This window comes from Macadamia integrifolia, unplaced genomic scaffold (genome assembly GCF_013358625.1).
Source record: "Macadamia integrifolia cultivar HAES 741 unplaced genomic scaffold, SCU_Mint_v3 scaffold1347, whole genome shotgun sequence".
In the NCBI taxonomy this organism is placed as follows: Eukaryota; Viridiplantae; Streptophyta; class Magnoliopsida; order Proteales; family Proteaceae; genus Macadamia; species Macadamia integrifolia.
The window spans coordinates 148,625-158,970 of NW_024868170.1; the positions used below are offsets into that span (position 1 = coordinate 148,625).

General features: G+C 37.7%; 1 protein-coding gene across 1 annotated transcript in view; it reads left to right on the forward strand.

The window, feature by feature from the left end:
* Positions 1 to 352: 352 nt before the first annotated feature.
* Positions 353 to 10,346, forward strand: part of LOC122063522 (protein NRT1/ PTR FAMILY 4.3-like) — a gene marked incomplete at its 3' end in the record, with an annotated part of 24,251 nt that continues 14,257 nt past the window's right edge. Inside the window, exon 1 of the mRNA XM_042627217.1 lies at positions 353 to 437. The remainder of the gene's footprint in view (positions 438 to 10,346) is intronic.

Sequence of the window (10,346 nt, forward strand, 5' to 3'; positions counted from 1 at the left end):
ACAATACCACAAACATCTAACCATCAAAGAGAAGACAAATTGGGGTGGGGGGTGGGGGGTGGGGTGTGGGGGTTGAATTCCAACTACTAACACATTGAGAGGCAGCTCCAAACTGATCCGCAACCGCATTTCCTCATGCAAATTATAACTTTGATCGAATTGAGTGGTTAATGTCCAGCAGTCCTCGATTATCTCCCTTCTTTCACGTTTCTCTCGCTCTTCTCTCTCTCTTCCTTTTTTTCTCTTTTTCACAGTTTTCTCTTCTCTCTCTCTTGAACACGCCTCTCTCTCCTTCCAATATTTCCTTCTATTTTTTCCCCTAGATTTCCTCCCCATTATCCCATGGCTCTCGCTCTCGCTCTCGCTGAGTAAAGATTGAAGTTAAAATTGGAGTTGGAGTTCTCAAAGCGTGGTTTCTGCAGTTCATATTCAGTAAAGTAATTCTTTTATTTTTTTATTAATTTCAAATTCATTTCAATATCATGTCTTGTCCATCTTTTAATTTTTCTCCATCTTTTCTCATTTTCATGGTGAAGAAAATCCTATAACTCAGGAATTAGATGAAGCCATGACATTGAGAAAAGGAGTACTGATGATCTCTAGATGCCATAATCTAATTTTCTGCGTAACCAATATCATATTTGCAACATGCACATCATTAATGCCATTAATTCCGTATGCATGACTGTCCAAGTTCCAATATAATGTTGTTTGCCATCATCATTCAATGCTATGATTTGGATATTCAAAGAAAATCATCGCTGCTTCAACGATATTTTCTATAGACTTAGTTCATTCATGCGATCAAAGGTGTTTTTTTATCATCATTCATTCATTCATTCAAATTTTCATGGTAAATTATGATTCCTGGGTGCTTTATTATATCTGATTTTCTTGTCTTCTTCCTTAGATTTGAGTTCTATTTTAATTCTGAATTTATCTTGCCTTTTATTATTAGTAGATTTTGTCAATATAGCTCTCCTCCCTGTGATCAAAAACTCGTAGTTACACATGACTTGCGCACTTGTGATTATTATTTTATTTTAAACAATGATCTAATCCAAAATTGACTCCTTAGAAAGGATTACCTGATTTAGAATAGGTTGCTGTAGACGTCAATTCAAAAGTGATTTTGTGTTGATCATATATAAGTCATATGTAGGGTTGATTCATTACGAAAGTGATTTTGTGCTGGTCGATATGGCCATAAATTTCCTCATCATATAAATCAATTTATGGAATTGAATTGTCCCAATATTCATATTAGTGGTCAAAAAAAAAATCATATCCTTATTGGGGGTATTTATCCCGGGCCCCTGGCACCCAAGTCGGCGGCCATTAGATACTTTGGTGGATTCGCCCACGTAATTCAATCCATCTTTTCTTTCTTTATTTGCTTTACATTTTTTTTTTTACTTGTTTACCTCTTGTTGAAGTTCCTTGCTACCGAGTATCCATCCAAACACCCCTTAATTGAGTTAGATCAAGTAAAAAGAGATCCCTGATGGGGTATATTTAGTGGAGCTTCTTTTAATGGGAGCTTTTAACCCCTAAAAAGTAGGTCCTAGTAAGGATACGAAAAAGTGGCAGATGTTCAATGACAATAACAACCGAGGACTTTGTGGCTTTACAAAATATTTTATTAATTATTTGCTTTGGTTTTACAAAATATTTTATGAAAAAAAAAAAAAAATTGCGTAAATCAGTGATGTGCTCAACATTGTGTCTACCTCTTTCCTTTCCTAATCTAGATCCTCTCCATAGAGTGTGTCGCCTGTAGAGTGCCCATAGAGGTTTCAGTGCACGACATGTGGAGAAAATGAATCCAACGGTCTTAAAGAAAAAAAATGATTTTTGCCCACTTAACCCATTCAATTCTTATTTCGCTCCATACCCGACATCCTAACTCAATATACCGACTACCCTTTCCAACTTCCATCCCAAAAACATATAAGGAGACGCCGAATAACCTTGATCAAACTGATCGTGGAGGAGGTCTGAGAAAGCTCAGCAAGATCTAAAGGCTTTGATCTTTGATTTATTTATTTATTTTTTTGATAAATATTTTGTAGTGAATTTATACCATGAAAAATTGTTATGAAATCATCACTTGAGATCCACTCAACTTCTACGGTCCAACACCCACTACCTATGTCTTTATAAAGATTTCTACCCAACACTTATTGCCAATCCTCCACAACCCACCATGCATCAGAATCTCCATTCGAATTCTAATCCCATGTCTGACCATCGGCGATGGGGATGGAAATGGTGGAGAAGGAGAAAGAGATATGCCGATTAGCAGTGACGGGTATGTCAGAAAACAAATAGAGGGTGATTTGGGGATTCAGAGGGAGCGGGGGAGAGAGAACGAAGGAGATATCCAAAGGGCATCGTCGCAATGTATGTGGGTTGCAGCGGTGAACGGGGCGGAGAGAGAAGGAGAGAGATGGGTGGGTGTAGCGGCGGGTTTCACTCACCCAAATCATCTAAGTGGGTAAAAATCATTTTCTTTCTTTAAGACCGTCGAATTCATTTTCTCCACGTGTTGCACATCCAAGCCTTTATGGGCACTCTATGGGCGATGCACTCTATGGAGAGAATCCGGATCCTTTGTTTCCCTATAGAAATCTTCCCTTCCTTCTCCGCCTCCATCCACTTAGGGTATCTAATCTCCTATGAAAATTCTCTTAAGCTATTTTATCATTAAAAAGTTATGTTTAGGGTATTTTAATTTTTCATATTTCTAAATTTGCCCATACGCCTAAATTACAACCATGGAGTTTTCATTAATGGGTTTCTTTCGTGTCATTATATTGAATCAATTCACTTCGCTATGAATTTATTCTTATCCTTACATATAAATAAGGTTCATTTAATTTTAGTAGATGGGTAATGCTTGTAAATTTACATTTAAAAATCCCTTTCTTCTTTCTCTCTCACTCTGGTAAGGACATGGTCTTCCTCAGTTCTAGTTCTCTCTCTCTCTCTCTCTCTCTCTCACTCAGAGGCAAACCCACCTTCGCCTTCCCCTCTTTTGTGAGCCGCCACTCACCCCAGGGTCTCCTGTCTGCAATCCAACTATTGCACCATTATCCCACCCCCACCCTATTGGGGTATGATATCTTTAATTCAATCTATGGGTAAAAGTGGCATGAGAGAGGTGTGAGTATGAGTGTTACAACTCTATTATCCATTGATGCTGAAACAATATCTCATTTCACCAAAGACATCAGCAATCTTGTCGAACCTTGTAAATTTGTATTTATTACGTGATTTTAGGATTACGTTTCTATACTTCTGTTAAGTTTGTTTCGAATTCTTGACCCGTTTTGAAGATTGGCCCGATCCGACATATTTTGGTGGCGACCCGAATGGAAAAATTTCTGAGATCTGTGATGGAAGCAGAGGGGTTGGGCCGATAGGCCCAAGCCCGGAGCCCATCATTGATCTCGCATGGGGGTGCGGGGGCATAATGGTTCGACTGGATCGACGGCGACCCGATGGGTCGACCCGCGATTTGGAGTATATATAATGTACTGTTGCTTGTTGAGAAAGTCATTGTATTTTGGGGTTTTTCGAAGCTAGGGTTTCAGGGCGAGTTTTTTCTCGCCGCTGCTAGGGTGTAATTTCTCTTCTGCATAGTGAATCATCTTCTTCTTCGCCCGAGGACATAGCACACCACCCTGATGTGTGAACCTCGTTAAATCTCTGTGTCGTACGGATCTATTGTCTCTTTATTATTCGTGTTTCTTGGTGTTTGATCTTACAAACTGGTATTAGAGCTCTAGGTTACTTCGATTCATGGTTTCAACGAAATACGATATTGATAGGTTCGACGGAAACATCAATTTTAGTTTATGGAAAGTTCGAATGATTGATGTTCTCACGCAACAGAGTTTGAAGAAAATCCTATTTGGGAAGGCGAAGAAACCTGCAACTATGTCCGATGATCATTGGAACGATTTGGATGATAAAGCCCTTTCAGCTATTCAGTTGTGTCTTTCGAATGATGTTCTACAGGAAGTTCTCTCAGAGAAAACGGCTGCAGAGTTATGAGTGAAGTTAGAGAATCTCTACCTCACCAAATCCCTCACCAATAGATTGCGATTGATCAACAATTGTATACCCTTCATATGGGTGAAGGTACTTCTATTAAATCCCACATATCTGAGTTCAATTTTATTATTACTGATTTGAAAATGATAGATGTTAAAATAGACGATGAAGACTTGACCCTATTATTGTTATGTTCTCTGCCTCCATCTTATAAGCATTTTAGGGATACCATGATTTATGGTAGAGAGAGAATCTCTATTGAGGATGTCAAAACGAATCTGCAAAGTAAACAAAAGATTGATGATGAGTTGACATTTATCAATAAATCTGATGATGTTGGTTTGGTAGCTAGAGGTAGAACGAATGAAAGGGGTTCAGATGATGACAAAAAGAAGACTAAATCAAAATCTAAACACAAGAATTTAACCTACATTTACTGTAAGAAAAAGGGGTATATTAAATCTGAATGCTATAAGCTTTTAAATAAGCAGAAGGCAGGTGGTGGTGCTCTAAATCAACAGAAAAGAGATGATTCTGTAGAAGCTAGTATTGCTAAAGATGAGAGTGAGTCTGATATACTTTTGGTGACTGATGATAAAGTTAGATCACAGGATTAATAGATTCTTGACTCTGGTTGTTCCTACCATTTGTGTCACAATCGTGAATGGTTCTCCACATATGAATCAATTCGAGGTGGAGTTGTGTTGATGAGAAATAATGCTTCTTGTAAGACTATTGGAATGAGAACGATCAATATCAAGATGTATGATGGCATTGTCAGAACTTTATCTAATGTCAGGCATGTCTCTGATTTGAAGAAGAATCTCATCAGTTTAGGCACTCTTGATTCAAATGGGTGCAAGTATACAGTTGAAGGTAGAGTCATGAAGATCAGTAAGGGTGTTCTCTTATTGATGAAAGGAATCAAGGTTGACAGTTTGTATGTGTTGCAGGGTACTACAGTCACTGGGTCTGTTGCAGCAACTTCATCATCTATGTCTGAATCAGATGTCACAAATTTATGGCACATGAGGTTAGACCATATGAGTGAAATAGGGATGACATCATTAAGTAAAAGGGGCTTGTTGTGTGGTCAGAGTACAAGAGCAATGGAGTTCTGTGAGCATTATGTGTTTGGGAAGCAGAAAAGAGTTAGTTTCAGTACTGCTATTCACATAACCAAGGGAACTTTGGAGTACATTCATTCAGACCTATGGGGGCCTTTCAGGGTTGCTTCAAAGGGGGCTAGTGCAAGATACTTGCTTACTTTCATTGATGATTTCTCTAGGAAAGTTTTGGTCTATTTCCTGAAGCACAAAAATGAAGTATTCACTTTCAAACAGTGGAAGAATTTGCTTTGGAAGAATTTGCTTGACAAATAGACCAGGAAACAAATTAAAAGGTTGAGAACCAATAATGGCCTAGAGTTTTGTGAAGGTGACTTTAATGAGTTCTGCAAAAATAAAGGTATTGCAAGACACCATACAGTTGTTAAAACACCCTAGCAGAATGGAGTGGCAGAGCGTATGAATAGAACCTTGTTAGAAAAGGCGAGGTGTATGTTATCAAATGTAGGATTGGGCAAGGAGTTCTAGGCAGAAGCAGTTAACACAATAACCTCGTTGGTGAATCGATCTCCTTGCACAGCTATTGAGTACAAGACTCCAGAAGAAGTTTGGTCTGGTAAACCTACAAACTACTCAAATTTAAAAGTATTTGGATGTCCTGCTTATGCACATGTAAATGAAGGGAAGTTGGAACCTAGGGCTAAGAAATGCATTCTTCTTGGGTATAGATCTAGAGTGAAAGGATACAGGTTGTGGTGTCCTGATCCAAAGTCTCCAAAATTTCTTATTAGCAGAGATGTTACTTTTGATGAATCTGCTATGTTGCATCCTAGGAAATAAGCTCATATTCATTGTGATAAGGTCAAGAAAAATCTAAAGAGAATGTGGAGTTTGAAATTGGTAGTTCATCTTCAAACAAAGCACAATCTACTTTAGTTCAGCTGCCTACTTTTACTAAAGGAGATGATGCTCAAGAGAATCAAGAAGAAAAATGGTACAACATTACCAATGTTAGACCAAGGAGGAATATTAGACAACCACAAAAGTATGGGCATGCTGAATTTGTTGCTTATGCATTGTCTGTTGCAGATACAATTGAAAATAGTGAGCCTGCAACTTATTCTGAAGCTGTTACTTCAATTGATTCTATAAAATGATTGATTGCCATGAATGAGGAGATGAAATCTCTTCATAAAAATCAAACTTGGGAGCTTGTGAAGCCGAGAATAGGGAGGAAAATTATTGGTTGCAAATGAGTCTTCAAGAAGAAGAAATCTGCCTCAGGTGTTGAAGATGCTAGGTACAAGGCACGATTGGTTGCAAAGGACTACAGTCAGGTACAAGGAATTGATTTTAATGATTTTTTCTCACCTGTTGTTAAGCATAGTTCTATTCGTGTCCTACTTGCTTTAGTTGCTATGCATGATTTGGAGTTGGAGCAACTTGATGTGAAAACAACATTCTTGCATGGTGAACTAGAATGACAGATTTATATGCATCAACCTGAAGGGTTTGTTATTGAAGGTAAGGAGGACCATGTATGCTTGTTGAAGAAGTCCCTATATGGTTTGAAATAGTCTCCTAGACAGTGGTATAAAAGGTTTGATTCAGTTATGACTAGTTTTGGATACTCCAGGTGTCAATATGACTATTGTGTTTATTTTAGAAAGCTCTCTAATGGGTCATTCATATATTTATTGCTTTATATTGATGATGTGTTGATTGTAACAAAAGATAAGAATGAGGTCAATAGGTTGAAGGAACAATTAAGTTCTGAATTTGAGATGAAAGATTTGGGGGCAACAAGGAAGATCCTCGGTATAGAGATCAAGAGGGACAGAAAAGCAGGGAAGCTGTGGCTATTTCAACAAAAGTACACTGAGAAGGTATTGAATCGTTTTGGCATGAAAGATGCCAAACCTGTAACTACTCATTTTGCATCTTATTTTAGACTGTCAACTGCTCTATCACCTAAGACAGATGAAGAGGTGGAGTACATGTCACGTGTTTCATACTCTAGTGTAGTTGGCTCCGTTATGTATGCTATGGTTTGCACTCGTCCTGACATTTCACAAGCTGTCAGTGTGGTGAGTAGATATTTGTCATGTCCAAGTAAAGCTCATTGGGAAGCAGTGAACTGGATACTTAGGTACTTGAAAGGGACCTCTGGTGTTTGTTTGGAGTTTGGGAGGAATTGTGATAGTTTATCTGGTTATGTTGATTCAGATTATGCAGGTGATCTTGACAAGAGGAGATCACTCACAGGCTATGTATTTACTCTTGGAGGAAGTATGATTAGTTGGAAAGCTACTTTACAGGCTACAATTGCATTATCTACTACTAAAGCAGAGTATATGGCAGTGACTGAGGCAATTAAAGAAGCTATTTGGCTGAGAGGTTTGTTGGGAGAACTCAGCATGGATCATGGGGTGACTGTTGTCCATTGTGATAGCCAGAATGCTATTCACTTGACTAAAGATCCAATGTATCATTAGAGGACAAAGCACATTGATGTTCGGTATTATTTCATAAAAGAGATAATTGCTCAAGGTAATATTCAAGTGTTGAAGATTCGTACTGAAGACAATCCAGCTGATATGTTGACTAAGCCTTTATGTGTTGGTAAGTTCGAGCATTGCTTGAACTTACTTGATATTTGTCGTGTTTGAGTTCAACCCTTTGGAGGGCTATTGGAGAAGATGAAGATATTAGCTATTTGTTTATCTGTTGGAGGAGAATTCAAGCCAATGTGGAGATTTGTTAAGTTTGTTTCGAATTCTTGACCAGTTTTGAAGATTGACCGGATCCGACATAATTTGGTGGTGACCCGAATGGAAAAATTCTGAGATCTGTGATGAAAGCAGAGGGATTGGGCAGATAGGCCCAAGCTCGGAGCCCATCACTGATCTCGTATGGGGGTACGGGGGCAAAGTGGTTTAAATTGGATCGACCGCGATTTGATGGGTTGACCTGCGATTTGGAGTATATATAATGTACTGTTGCTTGTTGAGAAAGTCATTGTATTTTGGGGTTTTTTGGAGCTAGGGTTTTAGAGCAAGTTTTTTCTCGCCGCTGCTAGGGTGTAATTTTTTTTTTCTACATAGTGAATCATCTTCTTCCTCGCCCGAGGACGTAGCACACCACCCTGGTGTGTGAACCTCGTTAAATCTTTGTGTCGTACGGATCTATTGTCTCTTTATTATTTGTGTTTCTTGGTATTTGATCTTACAACTTCCCCCACCTCTACAACCAATAACCACACCACTTGCTACAAGAAATTGGCATGTGGTTGCAGTCGAGGTTTCATCCAAAGATTTCTCTCACGACATGGGTAGTAGTAAAAGAAAAGTAGAGAAGCATTTCATTTCACTCTTCTTCGTGATGTATAAGATTGCCTCTTTCATAAAATATTTTTTTCTATTGTAAAGTCAAATAAGTGTCCCTTGTCATTGACATTTTTCCAACTTTACCTAACCTTATTAGGTCCCAACAACCAATTTTGGAAATTATCTATATGAGGTTGAAAAAAATTCATGTTGGTAGAAGATTTTCCTTTCGTGAGTATTGATTAGTATGATCCACTCCCATTTAGTCATTCTCCTCCAATAAAGTAATAGAAAAGCATATGTTGTGGCGTGGAACTATGCAAGTACTTACTTGGTATGCAATTGTGTGTGGTCAAAAAATGAAAATGACTTATCATCATGAAATATTGCTATCTAAATGTGAAATGATAATATTTACTCTCATTGAGAAGAAAAAAAATGTATCATCTTAGAAGGGAAAAATAATTAGGTTATAATATCTTTCGTTGAAAATAATGTTAATTGGTCTCGTGGCCCTTGTGCTCAGACACAAAGTGGGAGAATGATGGCCTGCCCTTGTGAAATACAAAAAATGCTCATTCCCTATTTATTGCCCTACATGCCCTCATTGACCCTTACGTTAGGTTAGAAGCCACATGACCAGGTAGCGTTCTTCTTTCCATTTATTTTTCACTAATTATTTTGATTGCAACAAGATTTTCTCATATTTAAGTATCTCGTTTCAAACTTAATCTAAGGTTTCACTAGACATTAGGATCTTTGGTCTTGATCAATCATATCCTTTTGGGCGTGGTTTTGTTAATGAAAATCCTCACTTGTTTCTATATTGTTATAAAATTCAAACTTAATCAATGCTAATTAGCTATCAAGTAGACTGAAAGTCAACCTGACTAATCATTAAAACAGGACGAAGGGTTTACTGTCAAATTGTATGGCCCCTATGCACAACGAGGAGCATAGAGACATCCAACAGGTTGGATAGGACGATAATTTCACCCTCTTATATATAGGTGTAAGGGTACATGACTAGGTATCATTCTTTTTCCCTTGAAATAATATTCAAAAGTATAAATATAACTATAATAAAAACTAAAATATTCAAGTCCAACATTTTTCTCTGTAGTGCTTTTCTTATCTGCTCCCCCTTCTTCTAACAGAGAAGCTCATTACCCCTTATTTAGCTAAAGGGGCTTTTGGATTAGGCATTTCAATTATTTGGTGGATTACTTCTCTACTTTTTCTTATGAATTATGGTTTTAGTCCTTTAATAAATTTTTAAGATATTGTCCCCCAAACCCCCCCCCCAATCCCCACCCAGTGTTATCAATTCGGCCGAATAATTCGTGAATTATTTGGCCGAACCGAATTTTTCCAAATTTAATCAAAAATTCTGACCGAATCCGAATTAAAAATAAAATTAGGTAAAATTCGCAATTTTTTCAAAAGTGAATATAAAACGCGAATAATTCGGACTGAACCGGATTAAACCGAATTATTCGGTCCACTTAAACAGTATTTAAAAAAAAAACCCAATAAGCTTTTTTGACCGAATCCTTAAATTAATCAATCGAATTATTCCGAATAATTCTCCGCTCGAATAATTCTCGAATCCGAATTTGCTAACTATGCTCGCAACTAGCTTGTATCCTTGGGGACTGATAATTTACATTCATGATTGGGGATACCACCTATGTTGCAGTAGCAGTTATACCCCTTCGGACTTAGAAACTGTTGCTTAGAATTGTTTGATAATAATTGAATCATGTCATTGCATTCATATAATTGCAATCATATTGATGTGGTTGGGCATGGATCTTTATATTATTGCATTTTTTTGGATTGTTATGATTGCTTGTGTGTGTGTGTGTGTGTGTGTGTGTGTGTGTGTGTGTGT